This window comes from Ruditapes philippinarum, unplaced genomic scaffold, assembly GCF_026571515.1.
Source record: "Ruditapes philippinarum isolate M1 unplaced genomic scaffold, ASM2657151v2 ctg106_1_1_1_1, whole genome shotgun sequence".
NCBI classification, from domain to species: domain Eukaryota; kingdom Metazoa; phylum Mollusca; class Bivalvia; order Venerida; family Veneridae; genus Ruditapes; species Ruditapes philippinarum.
Window position 1 is genome coordinate 43179 of NW_026860622.1, and position 17125 is coordinate 60303.

Genomic DNA, 17125 nt, shown 5'->3' on the forward strand with positions numbered 1-17125 from the left:
TAAAATGTTTTCTTCAATTTAAGCGTAAGATTATGAAATTATTGTGCTAAAGGCATGTTCTCTGTGATGATGAATAACCATGGTTACATGCACCCTGCATAGCGCATCAAAAACATTTTTGCAGCTAAGTTGTTCTTCTTATATATTTAAAAGTAATTTCTTTAACACATTTTATTATATTTTGTTGACATTGTATTCAAATTTGACGTCATTCAGACATGAAATGGCTAAATAATTAATTTTTGAACAGCAGTAAATGTAGAATAGTTTATGTCTATTGAAAAACTTGAAGTTGTTTATTGTTAAATTTTAGATAGGAGATACTCCATCAGATTCATATGAAAAGATTAAATTGACACATTAAAAATTTATAAAATTTTTTAAATTTAAAAAGTAAAACGTAGAGTTTGCAGTGTTTTTATTTTGAAGAATCTTTATGAAAAGGCAGTTGATGAGAATGGAGTGTATCAATTAATTTATGGTTGTTATTCAATATACAATGTACCTTAGTTTGCAAACAGTTATTTTTGGTAAGCAGATGAGGTTATTCCTGTCTGGATATAGATGTGTCAATTTATGCCAGTCTATTAATTTTGTAAATTCATGAATATTGTTATTTATAATTATATCATTTTTAGTTATACCCCGACAAACGCAGTTTAGGAGGGTATATGGGAGTCAGCTTGTCAGCTGGTTGGTCTTCTTCATGGTTTCCGCATGATAACTAGAGTCTGGAATGAGATATTGTAACCAAACTTGGTATATAGGAACCTTATGTGGAAACCCTGGTTGGTATTACTTTTGGACCCCTGGGATCAAGGTCACTGTTACTAAAAATAGAAATATGGTTTCTGGACAGTAACTAGAATTAGGGATGAGATAATTGTAATCAAACTTGGTATCGAGCAAGCTAATATGAAAACCTGGTGTTCGGGAACTTGGGTTCTACTTCAAATATAAATCTAAACGAGTATGCGCCTTTAACTTTTATTTCCTTGATAAACGTCAATAAGCGTTGATAAGCGTTGATAAGCGTTGATAAGCGTTGATAAGCGCTTATCAACGCTTATCAACGCTTATCAACGCTTATTGACGTTTATAAAGGGAAAAAAAAAGTTAAAGGCGCAAACTCTTTGTTTATATTTGAAGTAGAACCCAAGTTCCCAAAACCCCAAATTTTTCGTTTTTTGATTTGTTTTTCAATAAACCCCAAAGTTCCGGGTTTTTAAAAAAAATGACGAAAAAATTCTAAAATTAAAAAAACCCAAAAAAAAAATGATGACGCCCGCCCGGAAAAATTTTTTTTACGTCGGGTAAATTTTGGGCTTTAACATTTGAGGGCCCCAAATTTTAAACAACGTTTAAACCAAATCTAAAGTTTTTTAAAAGAAATCAATTCCGTTTTCTAACAGTCCCCCGGCCCCATTAAAAATTTCTTTTAAATTTTCCAATCAAAAAAATGGGCCAATAAAAAGTAAAAAAATTTTAAAAAATAAAGAGGACAAATTAGAACCCTTTTAAAATTTAAAATATATGTAAAATTTCCAAAAAAATTGTTTTAATTTGGTTTTAAAGGCCTTAGCCTTTTTAAACTTTAAAAGTTGTCAAAAAAAAAAAGCAAAAAAATGGCTAAGGTAAAACTTTCAAGTAGCCCAATTTAGTTTTGATTTCATGTTTTCAGTTTCTTTGATTTCAAAACCCCAAAACCCCCCTTTCTAACATTTTTCCATCTGGGCGTTTCTCGTACCCTGAAAAAATGGTCCTAAGGGCCATTGCCCCTTTTTTGTAGTTTTTCCCCCGTCAAAACTAACCCCCAATGTTCCCCAAAAACACGCAAATCTTTTATTTTTCCCTTTTCCCATTTTGAACGATTTTGGGCAGGGCCCCTTAAAGGGAAATTCACGGAAAACCCCCCATTTTCCTCCAAAATATTTTTTTTAAGCCCAAAATATTGAAAATTTTTTTTCCCCAACCCTTTTTTAATTTTATTTTTTTTCCATTTTTAAACACCCCCTTTGGGAAAATACCTGCTTTTTAGATTTTCATTAAAAAAAGTAAAAATGTTTGGATTAAGGCTAACAAGTCTTTGGGTCGTATAAAAAAAGGGGTTTTATTGGTCTATGGGTTTGGATACCCCTTCGGCTTTTTGTAATTCAAATTTAAAAAAGGGCTGTTTCATCTGTAAAAAGTTTTTGCTTGATTAATGATTTAAAAATATTTTTTTCCAATTTAGAACAAAATCAGTTTCCCCGCTCCCCTGGGTTTTGCTTCCCTTGGGGGGGTTAAAGTTCCATTTAATTTTTTTGAAATTTCCAAATTTTCCCCTATTTTCAAATTTTTCCTTTAAATCGGGGTGTTTTAATTGACAGAAATGCTCAAAAGTTTTTGTTCCATTTTAAACTGTAACCTTTTTCCCGGTTTTATCCCCCTTCCCCGAAAAAAACCGCTGAAAAGCTGCGATAAATTTAAAGTCAGTTTAAAATTTGGTGTGCAATTTTAAGAGTACTGCTCTATTTGGGAAGACACGTAAAAAAGACAACCGTATCTCTTTAATGTGTGCTCGGGCTTTTACAATAAGGGGTTTCCAAAAAGTAATAAATTTACCTACATTCGGGGAACGGAGGTTCATCGGGTTTGTCGTCTGTTGGGGGTAGGAGGGGGGCCCAAATTTTTTTTTGATTTCATGAGGGGGTTATGTTTTGCCCCCTGCATAAAAATGCAATTTTTTACAATATTTTTCACTGCCTGGGTCCCTGAAGTATCCATTATTTTTCACGGGATGCGGCAAAGTAAATGCTTTTTCCCCGGGATGACCATTTTTTTCTGAAATATTTTGGGTTTTAAATTTTAATTTGTCCCGGTTTTTTTAATTCGGTAGTATCACTGGGATTTACTGGGGTTGCGAGTTTGGGAAGTGGGACCCTGTCCCAAATGAGGTCATAATATATAAAGGGAAATTAAATAAAAGGCGATACTCCCTGCCCCCCTTTTTTTGCCCGGTTTAAAGAATTTTGTAAATTGTTAATTTCATTTAGAAAATGCGGGGTTTTCCCCTGTACATAAAACCCTTTTATTTTAAATTTTCTGCTGTCGGGGATTTCTTCAAAATGTTAAGTGCCATTTTTACCATTTTCAACTTGTTTTTTGGGTATCGCGGGTCTCCCAGAAAGTCTTGTATCTTAGCAACCATCCCGCCCTGCTTTTTCTTATTTTCGTCCACTACTTTTAGCGACCCCTATAATGTTTATCTAGCCCTTTCAGATGAAAGAAGTTTTTTTTAATCAGGACTTCCTTTCTTGACCTGTTATCTTTTTCCCGGGCTACTTCCGCGCGGAAGTGGATTTTTTTTGTCCATTTTTCAGAGTCTTGCTGGATGAAGAACCGTTGGTCCATTTAACCAAAATGAAGTTTTTCAGTATCGTATGCACTTTTTCCTTGGACCCTATGTCTGTGCTGGGGATTCGAACTTTGCTGTGCAATTTGGCCGCCACTTTGGTCGTGGGGAAGTTGTTTCATTGAATTAGTTGCTGAGTCTATTCCCAAACAAAACGTCTTTGAACCGCTTTGGACACGTTATTTATATATCCAAGAACAATCATGGGAGTCTGTCCAAAAGGTAACTTTGGTCAAGATTTCATATCTAATTCATCAGATTAACATTCAAAATTTAATCTACACCCTACTACAGGCGCCAGATAACTCCAGTCGTGGGAATAGACATCTGCTTTATTGGTGCTAGATTGAGATTTTCCCTATCACTAGGGAACAATGTACGTTGTCCATGAAACATCAACAAAACGCAAGAAAGCGCATGCACCTTTACCTTTCTTTCCCGACCCTTTCACTGAAATTATGAAACTGGGGGTTTTTTCTGACGGTCCCAAACCCCTTTGTGGTCGGGTACCAGCGATTCACAAAATGGGTTTTTTCAAAGCTAGAAAAGGTAGATAACCATGATTGCCATCATTCTGATGTTGTGTGGTATTTTTTTCCCCCAAACCCAAATTCTTAAACTGCACAAACTTTGAACTAAAACCTTTTTGGCCTGGGTGAAAACAGGTGACACAAGCCCCAAGGGGGGTCGTTAAGAATTTCAGGGACAGAAAAAAATTCCCACGTCTCGTGAAAGGCTTCTTTTCCAATTTTACTTTAAAACAAATTTTATTTCATTTACTTTTCAAAGTACCCCTTAAGGGGGGGTTTCAAAAGGGTTTAAGGGTATTATGGGAGGCTAAAATTTTACAACAAAAGGGGGGCGCTTTCGGTTTCCCGGGTTTAGATTAAACCCTTCCCTTGCTTTTTATTTTACCCATTTAGTAAGTCGAAATCCGCCTAACTTCTTTAAATTGGGGGTAAAGGGATTTTTTTTGGCCTAACTTTATTGCCTTTTTTTTTTGTTTTCCCACAGATTTTTCAAAACAGCCCCGGTCAACATAAAAATTTCTCTGGACTTTTAGTAACCAATTTCCCCGGTTTTAAAAATATTTCGGCTTGTAAACTGCGTTCTCTTTAAGGCATACGCCGCAAAAAAATTTTGGTTTGGGAGGGTTTCCCGTTTTTCCAAAAAGTTTTTTACTTTCTTTGCGGAAACATTTTGGGTTTTTCTTTTTTTAAGTCCCACCGGGGCCACCATAAAAAACGAAAAACTTTGGGCGATCTTCATCCGGAAGCGCACTTGATAAAACCATGGATTTATATCCGCGGCAAGGGCTTTTTCTTTTTCCCTTTAAAACAAAATTATTTCGCCCTTTAAGACTTTTTCTTTAAAGGGTCAGGCCCTTGGAGAAAGTTGGTTTATTAAAAATTGAAACGCCTTTTTTTATTTGGGCAGCGAAAATCAAACACAATGCAAACTTTCCCTGGTTTGTTTCCCTTTTGGGGTAACTGGATATGTGGTAAATACCAGATACTTTTTGTGATGGGTTTTTCGTCCCCCAAATTTCCCGGTTTTAATTCAGTGGGCAAACCTTTCTCTATATTTTTTCTTCAGGGTAGTTGTGCATTTTCTGTAATCCTGGGGCACGTTTTACAGTTTGTTTCTTAGTTGTTTTTAAGGGGCGGGGATTGGGGCAGTGGGGAATTTTTGGGTTTGGCAATTGTCCGTTTTTCCGGTTTTTTTCCCTGGTAACCCCCCTCATGTAGTGTCCGTCTTTATGGGAAAAAGAAGATTTCATTTTTTTTCATTGCCCCTTTTTGGGCTTCTAAGGGCATTTGAATTTTTCTCGTTCAAAACTGTCGTTGGGGAAACGTATTCCAATTTTTTTAATTGTTTTCCCCGCAATAAAAATGTCTTTTGGATGTTCAAAAGGGGTATTTTTCTGCACTGGGAGCTTTTATCGTTTTTTCAAAGGGGCCCCGAATCCCCCCATTTTTTGGGGGGAACGCACTGGGGATATGGGTTTGGGCCCCTTTTCTCCTGACCGGGGGACTTCTAAGGGAATATGGGTGCTGGGAAAACTGTGCCCCAAAAAGAAGGGATTACTATGGGCTGCTGGGAAAACTGTGGGCCCAAAAAGAAGCATTCATCATTATTTGGGGGAAATTTTGGGGGAAAGGGCAATTTTCAGATTTAAATATTTGGGGGAAATTTTGTTTGTCTAAATGCAAAATTTCCCCCTGATTTTTCAGGGTATGGTAGTTTTTTTTTCCCGACCCCTACCCTTACGGAAGGGGGACTTTCTCACTTTCCCATTCCGTTTTTAAACCATAAATGTAAAGGGCCCCCTTCATCCCATAAAATCGGGGCTGCTAGATGAAATTCACGGTTGATAATTTTTAAACGTAATTTGGGGTTTTCAATCAAAATTTAACTTTGTTTAAAAGTTTTCTCGTCACTAGTGTTTTGTAGCACCATCGTCTAACAGCCCCTTTTGTTTTGCACTGAATTCCCGTTTTCGCCTCTTTTCCAAAACAAAAGGCACAACCCCCCAAAAAAGTTCTTTTACAAATGAAATCTTAAAAATGCGCAATTCCCCCGAGGATTTTGTTTAAATGAGGCCTCGTTACGTGGGGCCAGTCCAAAATATGTAGTAGAATATTGGGGTTTGATTCTTAAAAATCCGGCACGGTACAAAAACTTTGGTTTTTTAAAAGTTATTAAAGGGAAAGATTTCCCTTTTAAACATTAAAACACCGTTTTTCTTTTTTTAACTACGTCGTTCCGTTCGTTTAAATTCATAGACTTTTAAAATTTTAAAACATGAACATAAGTCCGTACAGTTACCAAAGGCAACAAATTTCCCTTTTCGCCCCGTACTTTTCATGTCCCTAAACACTGTGAGTAGTCAATGTTGTTTTTATCTTTTGAAGGTTTTTTCAGCATAAGATGGGCCGGAAGTTTGTTTTTGTTTCCACTTTTAATGATCTTTTTTTCCCTTACAATTCTATACCGTTTCATGGGAAATTAGCAACTCGCCCACTTTTTTATCTACAAAATTTTTGCTAAATCGGAAAAACTTTGGTTCTCTACCAGATCATTAATCACGTTCATGCGATCTCAACCCATTTTCACTCTCAAATGGGATTGGTAACCGCTTTTTTTTTTTTTCCCCCAACTATACGTCTCAAATTTTGAGAGTTATCTTATTTCACAAGGAGAAACCTAGTTGTGATAACGTGATTTCACATTTTTTTTGCTTTTTCCATGGCAAATTAGAATTACCTTTAATGTCAGATGCTGGATAACTGGGGACCTTTTCTACAAGTTTTTCAATTGTATGTCCTCCCGTTGATTCCACGTTGCGGTCTTCCTAACGACAGAGTATAAGGATTTCGCGTTTGCGCGCTTGTATCCTTCACTTGGGGTTCTTAACAACACACAAATCTTCGATTACAAACTTTTTGCTTCTCCGTAACAATTATTGTATTTAAAAGCTTTAACCCTTGGTGTTTTCAGGAAAACTTATTTTTTTTTAGTTTTAAAATTCTTTATAAAATTGCAATTTTCCGTTGGCTTTCCCCCGAAAGTTAATAGTTTTCCCCTTTTTGGTAAATTAAATCCCTCGTTTCAGCGCGAAAGCAAAATTTTTTTAAATGCTGTTTCCAAAACCCGGGGTTCACTAACGTCGGGGAATTTTTTGTATTAAAAAATTTTCCCGGGTTTTTCCCCAACTGCGTTTAGGGGGTGCGATTTGACCCAAATTTTTACGATTCCGTATTTTTCATATCAAAAGTGCAGCACGGGGGGTTTTGTGCGTTCAAACAATGTCGTCTGCCCTCAAATCCGGGTTTTAACCGGGCCCAAAAATTCCCGTTTATGATTATTATTAATTCCATCATCGGTAATAAACATTTCTGATTGGGGATCAGTTTTTTGGATTTGAAAAAACCCATTTGCCTGTATGAGTTTATTTGAATTTTTTCACTAGGAGACTTATTGATTTAAAAATCGTCTGCTTTGAAGATTCATCCCCGTTTAAAAACAATTTTCTTTTCCCAACGGATTCTTCTATTTTGCGCTTCTTCAAAACGACCTGGGTTTTATCAAGTAATTGCTGTTTTAAAATTGAGTTTTCCTTTTTTGGGGGCTAATTCGGGGGTCCCTTTTTTTTTTCTCTAAATGGGTTTTTTTTTTAATTCGGGAATCAAAAAGTTTTTTCCTTTTTGCACTTTTCAACTTTGCCTGTGAATTTACACGGAAATTTTTCACTGCTAACTGTAGAAAAAAACAATCATCAGGGGGATTTTTTTGCACAGATTTTCCACTGTGAAATCTTTTTCCCGGCCCCTTTAAAGGGAAATTTTGACTACAATGTTCGTAAAATTTAAATTAAAACGGTTTTCCCTTTCAACCGGGTTGAGCATAAGTCTAAAAACATTTAAAAAATGGTTTGATTTAAAAGAAATTTAAAGCGCTTTACAAAAACGGGGTCCCTGCAATATTTGGGACCCCATCGCGTTTTTATTTTAAAATCATTTTCAAAATTTTAAGTCTTTGTATTTAAAGGGTCAATTTTCCCAGTTTCCCAAAAAATGTGAAGTTTTAAACAAAACCCAAAAACCCCAAAGCCCTAGGAAACTGTTCCCTTTTCCGGTGATATTCCCCCATATTTAAAATTTAAAGAGAATTGAACAGATCCCTACTGGGATCGGAGCAGTTTTCCCCTTTCAAAAAAGCAGTACCCTATTTTTTTATTTAAAAAGCTTGATTTTTACTTGGGGATTTTTTAAAAAATTCCTTTTTCAAAACAAAGCAATACAAAAACGAGGGGCAAAATCTAAGGGGGTCGTTCGGGGGAGTACGTATAAAAGTTTTCATTTTAAATCATTTCCCCCTGGGGCGTCCCCCTCAAAAAAGTGAAACCCTTTTTTTTCTTTGGGGGGGAAATTCCCCTCCTTGGGGCGCATGCGCAAAAATCTTTCACTTTAAAGGCCCTTTTTAAAAGGGTTTTCCACTAATTTTCCACCTGTTTACAGATAAAGGCAATGTGGGGTGAAAAATTTTTTTTAAAATTAAAAAAAATTTTTCCAAAATTCCCATAAAAATAATTTTTTTTGGGGTTTTTGGGGCGTAAAATTTTAAGCTTTCAAGCATGTTAAAAATTGGGGATGTGGGAAAAACGTTGGGGGGTAAAGGGGACCCCGGGGGGGAAAAAGAAAACCCGCGTTTTAGTCTACGCTCTTTTCCTGAAAATTTAAAACCCATTTTTCTCTTAGATAATGGTTCCCGTTTTTAAAAATTGTAAAGAAAAAAAGGTCCGATATAATAAAATTGTATAAAATTTTAATGGGTTAAAAATTTTATGTTACGGGAAACTACTTCTCTTCATACCAAAAATAATGGATAATTTCGGTTTTACCCTATATTTGAGGGCGCCTCATAAGTTTAAGGGTTATTCTATGTTTTAGAACTTTTGATGGAATTTCCCATGATTTGTGCTTGTGACGAGCCGAATATTGATGTGTAAAATTCAAATTTTGGTGAGTGAGCGTAATAAAAAATAATGTTTAAGAAAAACTATGAAATTTTTGTACGGGAACTGCTCGCATGCCTAGTACGCATGAGGGATTTTGGTAGTTTCGTTAAACGTTCACGTTCTTCGCAACTTCGGAAAAATTGACCCGATTATACAAAGACTTAGAACTGAAAATGATATCACATGAGAACGCAGATGAGGTACAAATATAAATCTAAACGAGTATGCGCCTTTAACTTTTATTTCCTTGATAAGCGTTGATAAGCGTTGATAAGCGCTTATCAAAACTTATCAACGCTTATCAAAGCTTATTGGGGCCGTTTATCAAGGAAAAAAAAGTTTAAAGGGGCATTTAAACGTTTTTTGATTTTTTATTTGAAGGGAGAACCCAAGTTCCGAACCCTTTTTCCCATTTTGACTTGTCTCAATTTCATTTAAGTTCCCGATTTTAAAAATGACGGGGATTCTCAATAAAAAAAACCAAAAAAAAAAATGTGACGTCCGGACGTAAAAATTTTTACGGGCGCGTAAAATAGCGTAACATATTGAGCCATTAAAAACTTTCCCAAAAACTGGGGGGTTTTTTAGAAAAAATAAAGTTTCTAACACCTGGGTTTGTATTGCGTTTGGACTCCCTTGATTCAAGGTTAAGGTCACTTTTACTAAAAATAGCAAAATGGTTTCCTGACAATAACAAGAGTTAGAAATGAGATATTATAATCAAAGGTATGCAGCAAGCTTATATGAAGATCCGGGTTGTGATTGCCATGGGACCCTCTGGGGTCGAGGTCAAGGTCATTGTTACTAAAAATAGAAAAATGGTTTAAAGATAATTACTTTAAATAGGCATGAAATTTTGTAATCAGACTTCACTTTGTATTAAGCAAGCTTATATTAAGACCTGGGTTGTTATTGCATTTGGACCTCCTGGGGCCAAGGTCACTGTTTCTAAAATATAAAAATGGTCTTAGGAGGATAACATAGTTAAGAATTATTTGTACACAGTTGATACTTATGAATTATAGGTCCGAATATATTTTCCTTCAGACCACTTATTTTTCAAAAAGTCAAGGTTGCTGGTGGGGGTATTAATCACCCTTAGTGATAGCTCTAGTTGTATTTGATAAGTGTGATTAAATTCTTTTTATTGATCAGCATACCCAATCACTTCCAACATAATAAATAGTAAAATAAATGTTGTTTTATGTTTTGTCTCTTTGAGAGAGAGAGGTGCTTGTTATACTGTTGCTGGTTTAACAATTCCTGTATAGCTATGGGGATAGTTATACTTTATTAGTGGTAAAGTATGTGACATGGAAATGTTGCAGATATTTTCAAGTTCACAAAATTAGTATCATTAAAATACAAAAACCAACTGTATATTTTATGGTTTTAAGTCAAATCAAAGTCTCTTTAGCTAGACTCTCGAAAGAAAAACTTGAGGTAATGTTACAGACTGTTCCTGTTGCTGTCCGAAAATTTAACATTGGTCATTACTTCTTCAATGTCATAATAGATTGCCTTCATACTCAAGACATGTCAACCCTTTGGACAAGTGGACAAGACCTTCAAGAAGATCAGACTGAACTTGACCTTAACTCATAAATGACTGTCAAGGTCAAATGTTTGCTTGATTTTTTTGCTATAATTAGTCCCCTACCAGTTTAACCGGAGGGGACTTTAGGTTTACCCTCCGTCCGTCTGTCTGTCAGTCCACAAATCTGGATCCCGAGATAACGCAAAAAGTACTGAAAATATTTTTATGAAACTTGATATGGATAGATGGCAGTATGGAGATTATGCACGTCTTTTTTTTTTCTTCCTATGTTGAAAATTCTGGTTGCTATGGCAACAAATAGTCTGAAAATATGGCAAATTTAACACATAAACTGGATCCAGTGATAACTCAAAAAGTACTGAAAATATTTTTATGAAACTTCAAATATGGGTAGATAGCAGTCTGGAAATTATGCACATCTTTTTCTTTTCTTCCTATGTTGAAAATTCTAGTTGCTATGGCAACAAATAGTCTGAAAATATGGCAAATTTAACACATAAACTGGATCCAGTGATAACTCAAAAAGTACTGAAAATATTTTTTTGAAACTTGAAATATGGGTAGATGTCAGTCTGGAGATTATGCACATCTTTTTCTTTTCTTCCTATGTTGAAAAATCTGGTTGCTATGGCAACAAATAGCCTGAATTTCAAGATTTCTGATTCAAATTTTTCAGCTTTTTCACTATAAGTTCTTATGGTGTTTACTTCAAACTTTAGATATAAGTTTCTATTCATCAACCACATCATATGTGACAAGGTTTACAACTCTAGCACAAAAATTATCAGTATTACCTCCCTTGAACATAGAATTTTTATGAAAAAAATGTTGTCTTTTTTAAATAACTTCTTTATTTCCTAATGTATCTACTTCAAACTTCAATATATATGTTTCTTATTATCACTTAACATTTTTGAGAAGGTTAAATACTCTAGCAAGACTATTTCCAGAATTATGTCCCCCTTGAACTTAGATTTTTTTCGAGATATTGGTATTTTTCACTCCAACTTCTTCATCCTTATAGGATTCACTTTAAAATCCCACATTGTAATAATATGACAAGGTTGTATAAACATAATTTCCTTACTAGGCAGGGAAACTTAACACATTACTGTGATATAGACAAACTTAGAACTCAAAAGATTTAAGTTCATTCATGTCATTCATTCACTGGTAAAATTGAATGGCCAATGGCCCATCAGAATGTTGCTGGGGTTAAACCGGTAGGGGACTTATGGATTGCTTGCAATACTATGATAATTGATTGTTACCTGTAAATTTGTTTAAAAATGCATTGTCTTCATATTTGGACATAACAGTCCTTTTGGAAAGATTTATCAAAAGTAGACCATAATAATCACCTTTACTAATCAATAACCTTGACCTAGATCAAATTAATAAAATCAGTTTGATTTTTGCTACAACTGGCAATATGTATACAATAACTTTATTTATGAATGAATTTCCTTCATACATGGACATGATAATCTTTTGGACAAGACCTATAAGAAGACTAAAATGATGCTGATCTTCACTCATCATTGATCTTACCCCTTGTGGCTGAAGGGTCTTGTTTAATGGTTAAGGCATAACAATACAGCCACCATTTATCCCTGCATCATTTAACAGGCTACTAAATGGGTTCGAATTACTAGAAGTCCATGCATTTCTTAGCTCCAGCAGGTGAGGTGGTTTTGATCTGGTGTTGTGGCTTTAAAGTTTGTAACACCCGAGGTGAGCCAGTTATTTTTCCTGTTTTGGCCCAATATGACCTTTACTGTCTTGGTGTACTGTACAACCATACAATCAATGATCTTGACCTAGGTCAGCACAGATTTCGTGCTAAATTAGCTTGAATTTTCATACAACAATCTCTGGACTTTGAAGAAGATTTAATTGAACTTGTCCTTGACCTTAAACCACTTAGACAAAAAACAATATGACAAAACTGACTTAATTGCTCAAATTCATCTATGAGTTACAATACAGTATATGAGGTCAAATACTAGGTCACACAGCCCAAATATGGTAAAACCTTACTAAATTTCTATCAACATTTTTAGCCCAAATGTCCTGGAAATAAGTCATAAATGTTGTTTCTAGCCAAGTTCGAATGTGGGTTAACTGAGGTCAAAAACTAGGTCATAGAGTCTTAGTGTGGAAAGCTTTATTAAAATTTTCATGAACATGTTAATTGGATGATTTCTAGTTTAAGTTTGAATATAAGTCTTCTTAGCCATAAAAACTTGGTCAAAAGAGCCAAAATATGGAAAAATCTTATTAATTCTCTGAAGATATCATTTTCACCCTCAATATTCTGAAAATTTGTCAGAATGTGGTGGTGATGATTTCTAGCTGTGTCACTGGGGTAAGGAAAAAGGTCAAGCAGTCAAGTTATGTAAAAGCCTTGAAAAACTCACAGGTATCATTCTCTGTTCAAATGTAATTAAAATTTGTCAGAACAGTTGCTTTTATGATTTCCAGCTCAAGATTGAATATCGGTCATCCTGGATCAAAATCTAGGTCACAGAGCTTAAATTATTGAATATCCTAGATAACAATCTAGATGTGACATTTTAAGCATAAATATTCAGGAAATTTGACATAAATGTTCTTTAGATAATTTCAAGTTTGTTTGTTTGTTTGTTTCATTTTACGCCTTTTCCTAACAGTATTTCAGTCATATTGGCGGGTAGTTTCCTAACCATCGTTCCTGGAGAGTTACACCAGTACTAGACTACCTTTCTCCGTGCTAAACTACCAAAGCATCTCCCGGGGATCGAACCAACGCCAGAGAGGTAACAGATTAGAAGTCATCGACTCTAACCCCTCGACCACAGAGGCGGTAGATAATTTCAAGCTCAAATAATATGAATATGGGTCATCTGGGGTCAAAAAAAAACTGGGCCATAGAGATGAAATATGAAACAAGAGTGGCATAATGGCTCTTGTATCGCTCACCTGATTATGAAGGCTCAATCCCTATTTCAAGGATATTTAACTTGAACAGTATCCCCTAGTGTTAACAAGGGTTTTCCATATTTTGTGTGACCAAGTTTTGACCCCTTTGAACTTGACCTTGAAATCATCACAGCAACCTTCCAAACCAATTTCCTAGAAAATTGTACTGAAACAGTTGCATCTAGTGTATTAACAAGGTTTTTCATATTTGACTTAGTTTTTGACCAAAGAAGACTTATATTCCAACTTGATGAGCCACAAAATAAAAAACAAAAATGTCTTACCATTTTTTTTGGTCTCCCCCTCGAAAAGTAAATCTACTGTAAATACATTTGACAATATAAGCAGTAATGAATCATGTCACAAAATAAGTGACTTTAAACTGGCAGCAAAAAAATCCTAGACATTTTTTATTTTTCTTTTGTGGTTCGTCTGCCACTGTGAGAAAAGCATGTCTGCATACATAAATTGCTTTGATTACCCGGACTGTACATATCTAAATTCTAAATTACCAGTTATAGAACAGTTTAAAGTAGGACAGAAAATGTGCCCATAACGACACTGAATCGGTGCGCAACTTGTACATACACACAATTACCCGAAATGAATAAAATTCACATAAACAAACAGGATGGCATTAATAATAGGAGGAATAACTTACTGAAAAGTCATTCCCAATTCAGCTTGATTATCACTGACGCGCGACAAAATTTTGTGTATTTTTTTGTGAAGAAATTGGTCAGTCTCCGCTGCTTTGGAGCGGAAGGCAGTTAATTCTTTCGCGGAATATGACAACAAAATAAACTAGAACTGCCACTATCATGGCGTGAATACCCCCGCATACCACTTTGTCAGAATCAACAGTGGCCATTTAGAGCTCAAGGACAACCTCCCTGCCAAATCTGAGGTTACTAAGCCAGTGCATTGCTAAGTTATGTATTCTACATGCTTCAAATGTGAAAATGTCAAAATCAATACATTGCGGACAGGACATTCTTTAGCAATTGAGAAGAAAAGCTTTTTTTTTGTCAAGGTCCCTATGACCTTGACCTTTGATCCAGTGACCTCAAAATCAATAGGGGTCACCTTATAGTCACGATCAACATCCATGCCAAATATGAAGACTGTGGGTCAAAGGAATATAAAGTTATTGGGCAGACAAACTTTTTGAAGTCAAAGTCCCTGTGACCTTGACCTTTGACCTGGTGACCTCAAAATCAATAGGGGTCATCTACTAATCATGACTAACCTCCATTCCAAATATGAAGACTGTGGGTCAAAGGAATCTTAAGTTATTGGGCGGACAAGCTTTTTGAAGTCAAGGCCCCTGTGACCTTGACCTTTGACCTGGTGACCTCAAAATCAATAGGGGTCATCTACTAATCATGACTAACCTCAATGCCAAATATGAAGACTGTGGGTCAAAGGAATCTTAAGTTATTGGGCGGACAAGCTTTTTGAAGTCAAGGCCCCTGTGACCTTGACCTTTGATCTGGTGACCTCAAAATCAATAGGGGTCATCTACTAATCATGACTAACCTCCATGCCAAATATGAAGACTGTGGGTCAAAAAAATCTTAAGTTATTGGGCAGACAAGCTTTTTGAAGTCAAGGCCCCTGTGACCTTGACCTTTGACCTGGTGACCTCAAAGTCAATATGGGTCATCTACTAATCATGACTAACCTCAATGCCAAATATGAAGACTATGGGTCAAAGGAATCTTAAGTTATTGGGCGGACAAGCTTTTTGAAGTCAAGGCCCCTGTGACCTTGACCTGGTGACCTCAAAATCGATAGGGGTCATCTACTAATCATGACTAACCTCCATGCCAAATATGACGACTGTAGGTCAAAGGAATCTTTAGTTATTGGGCGGACAAGCTTTTTGAAGTCAAGGCCCCTGTGACCTTGAGCTTTGACCTAGTGACCTCAAAATCAATAGGGGTCATCTACTAATCATGACTAACCTCCATGCCAAATATGAAGACTAAGGGTCAAAGGAATCTTAAGTTATTGGGCGGACAAGAAAAAACCGACGGACGGCCGGATGGCCGGACAAGCTGATTCCAGTATACCCCCCTTACAACTTTGTTGTGCGGGGGTATAATAATTATATAATCAATAACATTTCGGTTTTTCTTTCGGTTACTATGACAACAAGAGTTCTGCAAGAAATTAAATTCTTTGAACAATTTTTAAAGGCGACTACCAAAGGAACATTCCTGTAAAGTTTGGATGAAATTTAGCCTTAGTGGTTTGTTTACGGACGGAAGACATATGGACGTTGGACGGACAACAGTATATCAAAAAATCTTCTTTTAAAAAAACTAAAGAGCTAGAGCTTAGGTATTAAGGATGAAACATCTACTAGTGAATGTCTTCCAATTTTGTTCAAATAAAAGCCCTGGGGTCAAAATTGGCCCCACACCAGGGGATTGATTTTCCTTGTATGTTAAAAAAATCTTCATTTAAAAAAAGAAAATTTTTCTAATGGGTGTCTACCAAGTTTGTTCAAATAGAAGCTCTGGGATAAAAATTGGCCCCATCCCAGATGTCTTTGATTTTCCTCATATTTACATATCTTTTGGAACTGTTGTTTTCCATTAGCAATAGCAATCAGTAATCTTTTTACACATGCACTATTTCAGATACAAATATGAACTGTTTGATATCAGTTTACAATTTAGATTTTATATCTGCTTTTGTTTATAGTATACAATATTACTTGTTCCTCGTCATAGTTTTTCATATTCAGGAGAGCGATTTCAGGGCCATCATAGCGCTCTTGTTTTTAAAATCCATCCATGAAAAACTAAAATTAGGAAATAGACAACAAGAGGGTCATGATGGTCCTTATATCCCTCACCTGATTTGTGAGGCTCTGAATTAATATTGGTAAATGAATGAAAGGCAGATACATGTATAATACCAAAAACTTAAATTGATATCATAACATACATATATGCACCTGATACAGTGCAAATACAGTGCAAATGTTAATTAGTATTTCCATCCATGCCTTTTTATGTGCTATGACATTTTCAAACCTCAGATGACCCATATGGATTCAAACGTGAACTAGAAATCATACAAATAAATTATTACCTCTAGAATGTAAACAATAATTTTCAATAATTTGGGTTGTGTGACCTAGTTTTTGACCCCAGATGACCCAAATTAAAGCATGACATAGAAACCATCTAAATAATCTTTATAACTAATTTCAGGATAATATTTTGGATCCAAACAATATCTTCTACAGATGTAGCAAGGTTCATCCATATTTGGGCTGTGTAACCTTGTTTTTGACTACAGATGAACTATATTTGAACTTGAGCTAGAAATCATATTAACAACCTTTCTGACAAATATCCAGGACAGAAACCTCTAAAACATTAACCAGGTTTTTCAATATTTGGCTGTATGACCTACTTTTTTTTACCAAAGACAACTCATATTCAAACTTGAGCTAGAAATCATCTTACCAACATTTTTTACCAATATCTAGGATATTTTGAACAAAACAATAATCTGTAGTGTTAGCAAGGTTTTTTTCATATTTGGGCTGTGTTTTAACCCCAGATGACCCATATTCGAAACTGCTTTAGAAAATATCAAAGCAACCTTTTAGACCAATGTCTAGGATATTTTAACTGAAGCATAGTCCCAAGTGTTTTGTCATGTTTGGAAA

General features: G+C 35.5%; 1 long non-coding RNA gene across 1 annotated transcript; it reads right to left on the reverse strand.

Annotated features, from left to right (window-relative positions):
- Positions 1-799: 799 nt before the first annotated feature.
- Positions 800-9664, reverse strand: LOC132712808 (uncharacterized). Its single transcript, XR_009623358.1, has 2 exons — positions 9525-9664; positions 800-923 (listed from the first exon to the last, which is right to left on the reverse strand). It is a non-coding gene; the product is annotated as an uncharacterized LOC132712808 (long non-coding RNA).
- Positions 9665-17125: the final 7461 nt, after the last annotated feature.